The sequence below is a fragment of the Ictidomys tridecemlineatus genome, chromosome 2 (genome assembly GCF_052094955.1).
Source record: "Ictidomys tridecemlineatus isolate mIctTri1 chromosome 2, mIctTri1.hap1, whole genome shotgun sequence".
In the NCBI taxonomy this organism is placed as follows: Eukaryota; Metazoa; Chordata; class Mammalia; order Rodentia; family Sciuridae; genus Ictidomys; species Ictidomys tridecemlineatus.
The window spans coordinates 10,149,161-10,162,552 of NC_135478.1; the positions used below are offsets into that span (position 1 = coordinate 10,149,161).

A 13,392-nucleotide genomic window follows, 5' to 3' on the forward strand; every position below is an offset into this window, starting at 1 on the left:
GGGAGGACAGACAGCAGCAATTTTGGCAACACCCTCTGCCTTTTTCTGGCAGCAAACTTCCTGAAATTAACAAATGGCCTCTGTTGTGCGTGACCTGCCCTCATACCTGCGGGGCGCCCACGGACAGCGCTGGTTAGATCCACACCCACTTCCAGTTCTTCCTCTCCTCTGCCGTGAGTCCTCGGTTGGAAAGGTCAACTCATCCAATTAGGACAGGAAATGCTGCCTGCAGATATCTCCCAGAACCCCTCGATGCCTGGGGCAGGATAAGCAGGCGGAAAACTTCTGCAAAAGAAAAATAATTGCAATAACGGCTCAGCCCTTGTCCTAGAGGTTTCTAGCTACTAAACTTAGCAATGTCAGTCCTGATTTGAACAATCTGATTTTTTTTCTGCAGTCTGTAATTTTATTGGCTCAAATTATTCCAACAAATTTGCAATATATAAAAAAAAAGGTAGCTATCATACCAAAATGTGAAAAGTGGTGATCTGATATAAAAAAGACAAACTCCTGACAGCTGGGCTGAGCGGCCACCAGTTCCACCTGGACTAGAGCTGTTATTTCTCCCATGATCCCCCTGCTCCTACCCTGACCCCCCACAGTCTATTCCATCGACAGCCACCAAAGGGCACCTGTGAACACCTAAGTCAGGTCACATCCTTCCCCTGCTCAGGAACATTCCATGGCTCCCACTTCACTTGAGACAAGTCTTTCCAGGACCCATAATGCCCCATTATCTCGTGCCCTTGCCTCCTCCCATGTCCCCTTCACCCCACTCCCTCCTGCTGCACTAGCCTCCTAGCTCTTGCTCAAACTTGCTAAGCACAGTCCTACCTCAGGGCCTTTGCACTTGCTATTCCTGCTGCTTAGAAAGCTCTTCCACCCAACTCCCTCTCTAACCTGCATGAATTTTTGTTCTGGTCTCACTGTCTTAATGAAGTCCACCCCAGCCACTCTATTTAAAACCATAACCCATGTCCCAGCCTTCCCAATCCCTTCACCCTGTTCTAGATTCTTTTTTCTACACTGTATCCTAACACATTTACAGGCAGATTTCACATTTATTGCCTATCCCCTCTCATTCTAAAGTGAGCCCCGTGAGGATAGGAACTTTTATTCACAGCTGGATCCCGACCACCAGGAAAGTACGTGGCCCATCACAGGCACAGAATAAATATTAATCAAAGGGATGGATGGATAAATAGATGAGACACCTGCTTTGGAATATCAGAATATGGTTTTGGAACTTTTGGAATTTCTAATTTTGGAATATTTTAATTTTGCTATGTAAATAGGTTTTTATTTTCTTCTTTCTATGGTGTCCTGTTTGAGTTCAAATCCCTTTTCTCAGTCCTCTAGGATTTCCCTCCAACATGGATCTTAAATATCTTGCTCTGTGTACTATTTATGAAACTTTTATATAAATTGAAAACTATTTCCCTCCCCCCAAAAAAAATACTTTTAAGAAAATCACCCAGTCCTGGGGCACAATTCGCATGTGGACTATACGCCAGATGCTAGGACGGTATCAGTGTTAAGGTTCTCAAAGTTGATGATTGTCTTAAAGTTAGGTGAAAGCACATTGTTCTTAAGAGATGCAGAGTGAAGTATTCAGGGAAGAAAGCACAGAATGTCCACAACTAACTCCCAAGAGATCCAGGAGAATAGTCTGGGCACGGTGGCATACAACTGTAATCCCAGAGGCTCAGGAGGCTGAGGCAGGAGGATTGCAAGTGCAAAGCCAGCCTCAGCAACTTAGTGAGGCCCTAAGAAACTCAGTGAGACCCTGTCTCTAAATACAAAAAAAAAAAATGGCTGGAGTTATGGCTCAATACTCAAGTTCCCCTGAGTTCAATCCCCAGAATTCCCCCCCAAAAAAGAAAAGATTCAGGAGAATAATAATGACACCCATGACAAGTGTGTGTGTGTGTATGCATAGATACAGTCATTCCCTCGGCCTGAGGTTTTGCTCTCTATGGTTTCAGTTAACCACAATCAATAGCAACCTAAAGATATCAAATAGGCAGCATGAGGAAATCTTGGGCCACCCTGCTTTGTCACCTGAGCAGTGAATCATTCCTCTTCCAGTGTATCCACACTGTATATGCTACCCACCCGTTAGTCACTCAGTAGCCACCTCTGTGATCCAACTGACCATCACAGTATTGCAGTGTTTGTGTTCAAGTACATTTTAATGTACTGAGTGGCCCCCAAGTTAACAGTAGTGGGGCTGGCTGTTAAGACATGCTGAAGAGAAGCTATAAAGCACTTCCTTTAGGAGGTAAGGTGAAAATAAGATATTTTGAGAGAGAGTGACCACATTCAGCTAACTTTTATCAGTGAATATAATTATAATTATTCTATTTATTATTAATTATTACTGTTCATCTCTTTCTGCATCTAATTCATAATTTAAAGTTTATCCTAGGTGTGCAGGTATAGGAAAACAACAGTCTGTACAGGGCTCAGTACTACCCAGTGTCCGGCACCCACTGGAGGGTCTAGAACTTATCTTCTGTGAATGAGGGGAGGTGTGTGTGTGTGTGTGTGTGTGTGTGTGTGTGTAAGGGGAGCGAAGGTGACAGGGACAGAGAGACAGACAGTGGAAACCCATCTGGAAAAGATTCACAATGGGGAGCCTGGGTAAAGGGTTAGGGTCTGTGGGCCTTGGGTGGAGTGCTCCTGTGACTCGTGTGAACATGGGGACATCTTCAAAACACACAATCAGCCAAGGCGGTCGTCCGGGAAGCCTCGGGACTGAGAAACCCGGGTCAAGGGCAGAGAGCCCGTGAATTCTGGTGTAGGACCTGAGAATAGAAATGTCCCTCCGAGGGGGACCCTGGTCAAGGGCACAGGGAAGGAGACTGGAGAATCTCAGGGAGTGTCCGGGCCGGGCTGAGCTTGGGGACAGAGCGCCCACCTGCCCGGGCCAGGGCTCCACCAGCCCCAGAGGGCGGGAGGGGGCCTCGCTGCCCGCGGCCAGGCGCAGTTCGGCCTCCAGCCACCGGCGCTCACCCACGGACACCGGATGGTCCCCATGAACCAAGGGTCTGCTTCCCGGGAGGGAGGCACTCGGCCACCTTCCGCAGCCACCACTTCGGGGCCAGGGAACCGCAGGCGGGTGCGAGCTCTGGAGTGTGGGTTGCTCCAAGATTTTGAAGTTAGGAAAAAAAATAATAATAAAACCAGGATGGCCATGCGGAGGGATCTTCGAGAAAGAAAGAAAAAGTAGCCCCGCCAGTCCCCACCCAGGACAGGCAGACCCTTCTGTGCCCGCGGGGAACAGATTGAGCGGGTGCCGTCGGGGAGGGAGGCCGCCAGCCTCAGGAGTAGATCCCAGCGCGACGCCCGTCCCAGCGCCCAGGGCGCGCCGCGGGGCCACCAAGGGGCTGCAGCACCCGGGAGCGTCTTCTTTCCATCTCTCTCCAAATCTGGGTCAAGAGTGTCCAGCTGTGGAATCAGGACGGTTTCCAGCGGCCCAGAGAGCAAGGCCACTTCATCCACGTCGTGGACACTGGCCCAACAGCACAGACACCTGGAGGACTGGGCCACGAGGCTGCGCGACTTTGCGCGAACTTCCCAGGACCGACTTGTAGCTGGGCGCTGCCGTCTTACAGGGTGCCGCAGTGGATGCTGCCCACCGTGGACCGAAATGTCGCTATGGGGCGCGTGACTGGAATTGACCCCTGTCGTGTGGGTCACGGAGGGCGCGTGTCCCAGCTTTGGAAAACAGCCCTTGAGGCGCCCACCCCGTGAGAGGAACTGAGAAGGGCGCCCAGCGTGGGTGACCCCATTACTGGTCTCTCTTCTTCCAACTCCGCTGGATCCTGCCCCAGTGGATGGGGCTTTGCAGTATTCTCACCTAAGACACCGTCCTTGTCCCCAACCTGAGCCACGTGACCTGAGTCCCCAGGAATAGAAACGACAGAGCAGCCCCCGGACAGACCTCGGGTTGCTCACCTCCGTCCTCATGGTGAGGAAAATCTTCCCCAACAGTGACTGTCCCTTTTGCTCCCCGAACCCAGAATCCTCGCAGACAGGGTAGGCCTGAAGTCTCCAGAGAGAAGCCACATCCCAGGTTAAAGCCACCCTGGGGTCCTTACCCACCTCGGCCCAAGGTCTCCAGCCCCAGGCGCCTGTGTAAGAATCTGCCGCTTTTGGAACAGTCACCAAAATCGCCCGGGTGTCAGGCTGCAAAGGAGTCTCCATAAACTTTGTTAGGGACTAGGATCCTACAGGGTATGAGCACCGTGGAGCTAAACTCAAAGCAACCACAAAAAGACCATGAGAAACCCCAAAGGTCTGGAATTCTAGACAAACAGGCCGAAAAAGCCCCGGGTCAGAGAAAATACCATCACAACAGAAATGGGGGGAAATCTGAACTGAATGATAATGGAAATACAGCACAGAAGACGTGGTGGGGTGAAGTCAAAACAGGGATGGAGGGAAAACCACAGCTTTGGATGCCTGTGATTGAAAAGGAAAGGGCCCAGCCCAGGGCACAGCCCTGTCTTCCCAGCCACTCGGGAGGCTGAGGCAGGAGGATCGTGAGTTTCGGGCCAGCCTTAGAGAGACCCTGTCTCAGCATGAAAACTACAGAGGGCTGGGGGGGGTGGCTCCGGGGTAGACCGCCCCTGGGTTCACGCCACCCGTGACAAGGTTCTCGGCACTGAGGGACACCCCACCTGGACTTGAACCTTTGACTTCTCTGACCCACTTTTCAACTAGACCTGTCCGGGGCCCTGTCCCCAGCCTGCCGCGTCACCCCCACCCCTGCCAGGGGACCCGAACCTGCCCAGCAGGAAGCCTGCCACACGGAGCCGGGGCTTCCCACGGGGACCTGGACAGACCCGACGGTCCCCGCGCACCCGGCTCTCGGCGTCTCCCCACAGTGTTCTCCACCCGACCCCTCACTCTCCTCTCCCCCTTATCCACGGGGAGGTGCTGCAAGACCCCCTGGATGCCTGAAAGTGGGCGTTAGGCCACACCCCACACCTAGGACAAGCTCCTCCACCAACCAGGCCCCGGAAGAGACCCGCGACGGCGGTAAGACAGGCGGAGGGCAACAGCACCCCGCAACCAAAGTCATTGAAAACCTCTGCCTGGGGCTGGGGCAGCGCGCGTGCTCAGTGTGTGTGTGGGGGGGGGGGGGTCCTGGATTTGATCTCCAGCATCACCCAAAAAAAAAAAGCCAATTGTTTATCTCTGGAATTTTCTATGGAGTATTTTCGACTGCCCTTCACCCCGGGGAACAGACCCCAGAAGGTGGACCTGTGGATGAGCAGGAGACGGCGGCAGCTGACGGGTTCCACCGGGAGCTCTGTTTTTCAATCTGGATGAAACTGTCTTCACCTCTTTTCACGCCGGCTGGCTCTGCCCCGTGTGGTGGCATCCAGACGCGTCACCAAGACCTGGACCACGCCACGAGCAGTTGGAATCCCTTCACCCGTGAGAATTTGTCTAGCAGCAGCTGGGTGCCAGGCTGTGTCGGGCTGTGGGTACCGCCCAGGCCAAGGACTCGGCAGGCAGGACTCCTCAGCCCTGTGGAGCTGGCGGTCCAGCCACCAAACGTGAAGGTCACAGGACGGCAGGCAGGAAGGGAGGCGAGCCGGGCTCTCCCGTCTGTGGCTGGTGCCTCTGTCATGGAGAAGAAGGTGCTGGCAGGAGGGACTGTGGTGGAACACATGGCAAACCCAGCTCTGGGCACGGTCAAGGTCAAGGTCAAGGTTTCTGGGACACCCGCCGTATTTCGGCAGGTTCCTTGGCATCAGCGCGTTGGAAAATGCTGCTAGCTTTCTGTCGCTGTGACAAAGTGCCTGAGAAAAACAACTTAAAAGAGGGGAAAGGTTCCTTTGGGTTCTGGGTTTCAGAGTCCCGGGTCCCGGGTCAGTCCGTGGTCAGCGGCTCCATGGCTTCCGGGCCTTGGTGAGACGGGCGTCGTGGTGAAGGGTGCCCAGAGCAGGGCCACCCCCAGGCAGGCAGGAGGCAGGAAGGCAGGGCCGGGAGAGCTGTAGTCCCCAGAGGCCCTCCCCCAGGACCCGTGGCCTTGCACTGGGTCCTCCTCCTGGTGACCGCCACCTCCCAACCGTCCGTTCAGCTACGGCTCCAGCCACAGGGAGGGCTGTCAGGGCCCATCACCTCCCGAAGCCCACCTCTGACGCTGCTGCCCGGGGGACCACGGGCCTCGGGAACATCCCACATCCAACTGTGACGGTCACCTCGTCCCCAAAGTCACACCCAGTGGTACCTGGAGGTGGGACACGGGGAGGTGACTGGTCATGAGCGCTTTTCCCTCCCAAATAAACCCACCCATTCATGGAAGGGCGGGTCCCCAGGGGGTGGCCATGCTGTCCCTGGCAGCACCTCTGTAGTGCCACCTCACTGCAAGTGCCCTCCCCCCCCCCCCCCCCCCCCCGTGGCGCTGCGACCCAGCGGGAGGCCCCACATGGCACAGGGCAGGTGCTCAAGAGCTCAGCAGCCTCTGAAGAGGTCTCATCCACAGCAGGAGGCGACTGGGGACGGGGAGCCTGGGCTGCAGAGGAGGAAGCGCTGACTTTGGCCAAAGCTGGTGTCAGTGAGGAGACCCGGCAGGGAGGGACAGGACTGAGGACAGATGCCCGGGGACCCAGGCACGGACCAAGGGAGTCATGGTCTGAGGAGGTTTGAAAAGGAGCAGCTAGACATTCCCCAGGGCTGCCGGACACAAAGGGCCACCGAGGGGTGACTTCCCCTCTGCAAGGTCCCCAGAATAGTGACCTGTGTGAGGCAGACGGGCAACAGGGGCCGCGGGACAGAGGAAGTGGGGGAGGGGGAGTCGGCGCTTAATGGGGGTGAAGCTTCAGTCAGGGAAGACGGAGACGTCCTAGAGAGGGATGTGGTGACGACCTCAGCCCCAGAGTGACATCTGAGTGTCCCTATGCTCTTAAAAATGGGTAAAGGCTCCCAGCAGCTCCGGAGGCTGAGGCAGGAAGATGGTAAGTTCAAAGCCAGCCTCAGCAACTCAGTGAGACCCTGTCTCCAAATAAAATATTTAAAAAAAAAAAAAAAAGGCTGGGGATGTGACTCAGTGGTTAAGTGCCCTGGGTCCAATCCCTGGTACCAAAAAAAAAAAAAAAAACAAAACAAAACATTGGTAGAAGCAGCCAGACATGGTGGCACTTACATATAATCCCAGCTACTCTGGAGGCTGAGCCAGGAGAACACTGGAGCCCAGGAGTCTGAGATCAGCCTGGGCAACTTGGCAAGATGCCTTCTCAAAACCAGAGAGCCAGGCACGGTCGGTGGCACACACTGGTAACCCCAGCAGCACGGGAGGCTGAAATGGGAGGATCGCAAGTTCAAAGCCAGCCTCAGCCTCCGTGAGGCCCTAACCAACTCAGTGAGACCCTGTCTCTAAATAAAATACAAAACAGGATTGGGGATGTGGCTCAGTGGTTGAGAACCCTGATTCAATCCCGGGTACCCAATAAATAAATAAATAAATAAAAGGGTTGGGGTTGTGGCTCAGCTCGCCTAGCATGTGTGAGGCACTGGCTTCGATCCTCAGCGCCAGATAAAAATAAATCAATAAAATAAAGACATGTATCCATCTGCAGCTAAGTTTTGTTGTTTTTTTTTTTTTTAAATAAATAGATAGGGCTGCGGTGAGGCTCAGAGGCACAGTGCTTACCTCACATGAGCAAGGCTCTGGGTTCCATCCCCAACGCCACAGAAAAATAAGGAAATGAATGAACAAAGGTTGGATGAGAAACAGGATATCTGCAAAGTCTCAAGGCGTCCCCCGCAGACACTGGCCACATCCCACACTTCACCATGGGGCAAGCTGTCCCCACCTCAACAAGGCACTCCATCTAATACAGAGGTGTCTGAAAATCCACTTTCGGTGACTGTGACTGAACACCACAGATTGGGTGCCTTATGAAGAATCGAGGTTCATTTAGCTCATGGTTCCAAGGACATCTGGGGAGGGCCTTCTCCAAGGATGGCAACATGGCAAGACAGAGCAAGGGTGCAGACGCAGCTGGTGTTGATAACAAAGCCCCTCCCTCCATGACCCACGAATCCCCTCACCCACAGACGGATCCACCCATTGAGCCCCGTGACCCAGCTGCCTCCCAGGGGTCCCGCCTCTCCACACAGCTGCCCTGGGAACCAAGGTTCCAACACACGGAACTGGGAAGGCACATTCAAGCCACAGCGTGGGGTAAGTCAGCGTCCCCCACACCTCCTGATAGGACACATGGAGGACACCACATCGTGACAAGGACTCGTGCCAAAAAAAAAAAAGCATGAGCTGAATTCAAGCGCCAGGAAGCAGTGGGTCAACTCCAGACTGAAGCCCGGTCTACAAAATAGCTGTCCTACACTTTTCAAAAATGTCGAGGGGGCCCAGCACTGTAGGGTGCCCTCTAATCCCAGCTACTCAGGAGGCTGAGACAGGAGGATTGTAAATTTGAGGCCAGCCTCAACAACTTAGTGAGACTCTGTCTCAAAATAAAAATCAAAAATGACGGGATGAAGCTCAGTGGAAAAGCGCCCCCTGGAGTCAATGCTCAGAAGTGCATTTTTTAAAAAAGTATCAAAGGGCTGGGGATGTGGCTCAAGCGGTAGCCCGCTCGCCTGGCATGCGTGCGGCCGGGGTTCAGTCCTCAGCACCACATAACAACAAAGATGTTGTGTCCGCCGAGAACTAAAATATATATATATATAAAAATAAAAATAAAGAAATAAAAAAGCATCAAAGGCAAGAAAGGGTAAGAAAGGGGATTTGCCCTGGATTAGGGGAAAGAAAGACACAGGAAAACACACGGCACCGTGCAACCCTGGACGAGGCTAAGCTAGAGGGAAGAACATGTGTGAGGTCAGCAGCACACTCTGAGATGAGGTGTGTTCTGTTAACATCATTCCCCGACTCCAAGGCACGAACTTGAGCTCTGTTACCATGTGAATGACCCCTGTGAATGCTTCCTGCTGTCTTCAAACTTTGTCAAGGGAAATCCACATCCCCCTAAATTACCCAGCTCAAAGCCCGCTGTCCAGCCTTCTCTGGAAGTCCCCACAAATGGGAGCATGCGAGTGGCTTCTCTCCCTCAGCAGGAGGTTTTCAAAGCACTAGCCCAATGTAACACTGGCCCGTTCCTTTTCGTGGCTGAATAATATTCCATTATGCCTCAGTTGTTCAGCTACTCATCCGTCACAGGACAACTAGGGCTGCTTCGCCTGGCCACAGCCGCGAACACGGCAGCAACTTGCCCACGAACCCCTGCTTCCAATTCCTCAGGGTGTAGAGCCGGAAGAGGAACCCCCTGTAACTATTTTCGCAATAGTTTTAGAAGTCTGCAATGATTTCCAAAGAAGATATTTTTTAATCAAAGTCAACGAGACAATCAAAATCAAGGACTTATAAATTCACAGTCTTGGAGCACATTAGAAGGGGTGAGGAGAAAAGTCCCCCTGGGGTTTGGGGGCATGACCCAGGGGAGGTGCGCTTGCCTGGCGCCTGGCTCCTTTTGCAGGCATGGGGTCCCCGGTCAGTGCACGCGACATGGCTGCTGATTTTCCCAGTGGTGGCCGAGAGGTGGCCTGGAATTCGACCCGAGAGATCGGGGCCCTCGAGGCGGCTGCTGGGCCTCAGCACCTGAATCGGGGCTTCACTCCAAGAGCGAGCCCAGAGCCTCGGGGACCCGAACATGCTTCTCCGGGTGGAATCCCAGGCCACCTCTCGGCCACCACTGGGAAAATCAGCAGCCATGTCGCGTGCAACTGAAACACCCGGGGACCCCATGCCCTGCAAAAGGAGCCAGGCCAGGCAAGACAAATACCGCCCCGTCTCATCTAAAAAGCCAAACTCCCTCCTGGCTCAGGATGGGACTGCACGCTTCCGCCCGACCTCGAACCTCTGGACCCTGAGCCCCAGTAGCCGTGCACTTCATAAGTAGCCCGCGTCCACTGTCTCAGGGGAGTGGCAGGAGCCCGCGGATACAGGGTGTCAGGTGTGAATGAGGCAGAAATGCTCTGGAACTAGAACGTCCTCAGCAACCCTGAATTGTTCCTTTCCAGTAGGTGGATATTCTGTTCTGTGAATTTCACTTCCTTTATAAAAAGAAGAAAAAAAAAGTTCCATGTGCAAACTTGGAAACTTGTGCTGAAAAATAGAGACGAGGGCTCCCTCTGGCGGCAGAGTGGAGAATAGACCATCCTGTACCGCGGACGCTGAGGATGGAGGTGGGACTAATGAACTTGAACTTGACATTTTTATTTCAGAGTACTGGTCTGATATTTTGTACAAGGCCCTCTTTTGTAGATTTTTTTGTAGAGGTGGTAGACAGCACTCAAAGTGGGTTCATCTGATTTGCGTTTCTGTGATACCAGGGATTGAAGGGGTGCCCTACCATGAACTTCACATCTCCAGCCCTTTTTATCTTTCATTTTGCGACAGGTTTATCCAGGTTGACCTCAAACTTGCAATCCTCCTGCCTCAGCCTCCCAAGTAACAGGGATTACAGGTGTGTGCCACCACGCCTGGCTTCACCCGATGTTTCTATCACTTCTTGATAACAGGCGGCATTTAAATAGCGTTCCCTTTAACATGAGCAGCCTCTTGGTCACAAGAGGTTAAGTGACAGATGTGATTTCAGCATTTTCTTTCTTTTTCTTGACTCTTCTAGAAAAGACTTTTCTCTTCCAACTGAATTGGGCATTCCCACTGGGATACTAAATGGCTGCAGACCACAGGGATGACCTCACCCCAGCTCCTGTTTGAAACCAAGAGCTACAGCATCAACACCGTTTTCTAATGGCAATCAGATGTGACATGTCAACACTTTTCCCTCCTCCCCTTTTGGCTGCACAGCTTTGTGCAACCTCCAAAATCAAGAGCCGACTGTTGCCAGGCGCAGGGGCGAAGGCTGTGATCCCGAAACCTGGTCAGCTGAGGCAGGAGGATCACAAGTTTGAGGCCAGCGTTGGCAATGAATCAAGGTCCATCTCAAAACTTAAAAACTAATAATAAGAAGTGGGGACATAGCTCTGTGGCAGAGCACCCCTAGGTTCTATCCCTAGTATGGAGAGAGAGAGAGAAAGAATATTGTAAAGTAAAAAATAAGACGTGTTCGTCATGGCTGAGGACCAGAGGGAATCATGAGTTTCCAGGACTTGGGTGTCTCGAGGTCACCCTCACAGCACCCCGGAGAAGTGAGTCTGTGAGCCACTTACCGGTCAGAAAAACAGGCTGGGTGGTGATGTAGCATCACCAAGTCATACAGTCAGCAAGGGCTATATGTGACATTTCAACACTCCTCTGCTGTGCAGTGATGCTTATTAAATATAATGAAACCTTCTCCCTCCACCAAAAGACAAAAAAGTAGACTTATGCCAGGTGTGGTGGGTACACGCCTGCAATCCCCATGGCTCAGGAGGCTGAGGCAGGAGGACTGTGAGTTCAAAGCCAACCTCAGCAACTCAGCAAGGCCCTAAGCAACTCAGTGAGACCCTGTCTTTAAAATATATATATAGGGCTGGAGATGTGGCTTAAATGTTTTAGTGCCCCTGGGTTCAATCCCCATACCAAAAAACAAACAAAAAACTGACTCATGTCTTCTGAGCTTACCCGAAACATCTAGTGACCCAGTCCTGACCCTGGGTCAATCACAAACTGTACCCCAGAGTCCACTGTCCCTTTATTTTTTTAGTAACAGAATCCCCTGAATTTCAGGACATATGATCCCAGCAGAAACTACATTTCCCAGAAACTCTTGCAGCTGAATACGCCCACGTGACTGAGTTTGAGCCAAAGGAACAGATACAATCATGATAAAACCATGTAGAAGTCATCTCCTGTGACACAAAGCCACTTACCCCAGACTTTCTCCTCCTCCTTTCTGCTGGTTGAAACTTGGACAGGAGACAAATGTATCTGAGGACAGCCCCTGGGAGACGCAGGAGCACAAAGGTGAAGGAATCTGGTTCCTTGGATGACCTGGTGAAGCACAGAAAGACAGCAAATACTCGGCGTGTATCTTACTTGACCTTCTTGGCACCCTGCTTAGCTTTCATCAATGACTTGGGCCCACACAAAGTCTGTAGCGTAAACAAAGTAGAATAACATACCATAAAACTTGTAACCATCCCATCAAGTCCCAGGTCTTGTAACGATTACTGTAAAAAACAAAAATAAACTGGAGGCCACAGTGTGGCTATATCCCAAGGCCAAGTGTTCATAATCACGAAGCTGAAACTTAAGCTATTTATGGGATTGGGGTATAGCTCAGTGGAAGAGTGCTTGCCTAGCATGCAAGGGCCTTGGGTTCATCCCCAGTACAGAAAAGAGAAAAATAAAAGTCATGCTGATTTCTCAAAAACACTAGCTCTAGGGCTGGGGATGTGGCTCAAGCGGTAGCGCGCTCGCCTGGCAAAGCGTGCGGCCCGGGTTCGATCCTCAGCACCACATACCAACGAAGATGTTGTGTCCGCCGAGAACTAAAAAATAAATATTAAAAAATTCTCTCTCTTTAAAAAAAAAAACACTAGCTCTAATTCATAAGCAAAACACACACACAAAAAAAACATAAGCTACATCCTCATCAACATGACTCAGTGAAATTAAACCAATCAGCTGTAGACACATCAGCTTAAACAGCTGTTTGCCTTTAAAAGAAAGTTAATGAATAACAGCCTATCACGAAAAAGGTCAAAATACTTCCTCCTTAATGTTTTATAAACTGTGACCTTATGCTACTGTAAAGGAGATTCTTAACCAACCAACTTGAAGTCTCTCAGATCACAACCTGTGCTTTTTGTATAAAGAGAAACTTACATTTCTCTTAACTTGATTTGATTTTTGATGTTATAAAAGCATTGGGTAGGCTGGAAGGTCGATAGTACATACAGGACCATCATGCAAACAGAATAAGGCACCTCTCTAATTCACCAGAGGCTGGGACTGGAGATCAGCCTAGCAAGAAGCCTGGGTCCCATACCCAGCACGGCTGGGTGGCGGGGAGAAAGAAAGAAGGGAAGGAAGGAGAAAACCTTTATAGGACTGGACCTGCTCTCTAGCTTGGAGACTGCAACCTGTGTCCATCAGCCCCAGGACCCTGCCCCTCAGCCAGTACCCTTTGCAGAACACAACTTGTAACGGCCACATACAGCAGCCCTGTGTGCAGGGGAATTAAAAAAAAAAATAGAAAGTGGGGAGGGAGGAGGATCTGGGATCTAAATGAATTTCTTGTAACATGAATCCTTCTCAGGGCACTGAGGAAGTTTTCTATTTAAAGAAATCCTGCGTCGAACTCTTTTGTAAAGGATGCTTTCGGAATGGAATTAGTCACCACTGAGTCATTTGTGCAGAACTCTGAGTCGCGGTTTTGTCTAAACAAGTTCTGGCTTGAAGAA

At 51.6% G+C, this 13,392-nt stretch overlaps 1 long non-coding RNA gene across 1 annotated transcript; it reads right to left on the reverse strand.

Moving 5' to 3' along the window:
* Nucleotides 1-9,670: 9,670 nt before the first annotated feature.
* On the reverse strand, nt 9,671-13,324 carry LOC120891759 (uncharacterized). The gene is made up of 3 exons (XR_005736272.2): nt 12,109-13,324; nt 11,857-11,977; nt 9,671-10,092 (listed from the first exon to the last, which is right to left on the reverse strand). It is a non-coding gene; the product is annotated as an uncharacterized LOC120891759 (long non-coding RNA).
* Nucleotides 13,325-13,392: the final 68 nt, after the last annotated feature.